At 56.4% G+C, this 1,356-nt stretch overlaps 1 protein-coding gene across 1 annotated transcript in view; it reads right to left on the bottom strand.

The window, feature by feature from the left end:
* LOC117873145 (serpin B6-like) overlaps positions 1–189 on the bottom strand; it is a gene marked incomplete in the record, with an annotated part of 15,789 nt that extends 15,600 nt beyond the window's left edge. The window contains 1 exon segment of the mRNA XM_034762213.1: positions 1–189.
* Positions 190–1,356: the final 1,167 nt, after the last annotated feature.

Here is a 1,356-nt window from a genome sequence, read left to right as displayed (position 1 = left end):
GGGCGGCGGCTGCTGCGGGGAGCCGGGCGCGCAGGTCGCTGAAGCGGCTCCGGTGGCGCTGGGCAAAGGGGAGGCGGCCTCGGGCTTGTGTTAGCGCCGCTGAGCCCCGGGATCCCGCCCCCCTGGAGCCCGGAAGCGCCGGGAGCCACCACGGGGCGTTTCATCCCTCAGCCCCCGCCCGTCCCTAATTTCCTGCACCAGCTGCGGAGGGCGAGGCTTGCAGGACCGATGTTTATCCGGCAGAGTTACTTGTGTAAGCAGAGTCAGGATGAGCTCTACCCTGATATCTGGTGGTGAATTATGGCGAGTGTGGAAAAGAACTCCAGGGGCTGATCTTGTTTGCATAGGCACACCCACTCGCCTGGCATGAAACAACAGCAACTCAAAGTGGTTACTTTGGCTGGTGTGGGATCCCAGGTTCTCTGTTATTGGGGCAGGAAGAATAAAGTTTTGTTACCCTGATTCGGTGAATCAAGGCCAGTGGAACTGGTGTATGACAGAAGGACTGAGTGAGTCATTCACCATTACCTAAGTAGCATTTGCTTGTCAAGGGGCATGGGTTACAAAACCAGTGAATAGAGAGTGGTTGGGGGCAGATATTGGTACCTGGTGGTGTGGGTCCTTTTTGTGGGCCTGAAACACCAATTGCACCTTCTCCTTTCTCCACTGTTGAATGTCAGAGCTAGCTTTGATTCCCTTAGGAATCTAGTTACAGATAGCTGAGGTGAGTTCACTTGGGGCCAATAGTGCACGAGCACTGGGGCTCCCCTACTACTAGTTGAAATCACTAAGGTCCTGGTCCCCACTAAGTCCCCATTTCGGACTAAGGTACGCAAATTCAGCTACGTTAATAACATAGCTGAATTCGAAGTACCTTAGTCCGAACTTACCATGGTCCAGATGTGGCAGGAAGGCTCCCCCGTCGATGCCGCGTACTCCTCTCGGCGAGCTGGAGTACCGGCGCCGACTGCGAGCACTTCCGGGATCGATTTATCGTGTCTTAACCAGATGCGATAAATCGATCCCAGAACATCGATTGCCTGCCGCCGGACCCTCCGGTAAGTGAAGACAAGGCCTAAGAGCTGAAATCACAAAAGAGCTAAAGCTATTTAAGAGCTGAGATCACTGAGGCTGTGTTAACTAGTGGGGGAGCCTGAAGCAAGCTAACTTAGCTTAGCGGGGGTGAGCGGAGCGGCTCACAGGTCGGTGAGCGGAGCGGCTGGAGGAGCAGCTAGCAGAGCAGAGCCTTGTGGGAGCGGCCCAAGGGACGGCTGGAGCGGAGCGGCTCACAGGTCGGTGAGCGGAGCGGCGTGGCTCACAGGTCGGTCAGCGGAGCGGAGCGGCAGCCAGAGCAGT

The sequence above is a fragment of the Trachemys scripta genome, chromosome 2 (genome assembly GCF_013100865.1).
Source record: "Trachemys scripta elegans isolate TJP31775 chromosome 2, CAS_Tse_1.0, whole genome shotgun sequence".
In the NCBI taxonomy this organism is placed as follows: domain Eukaryota; kingdom Metazoa; phylum Chordata; order Testudines; family Emydidae; genus Trachemys; species Trachemys scripta.
The sequence above is the reverse complement of the archived record's forward strand: the minus strand, read 5'-3'. Positions and strand labels throughout refer to the sequence as shown.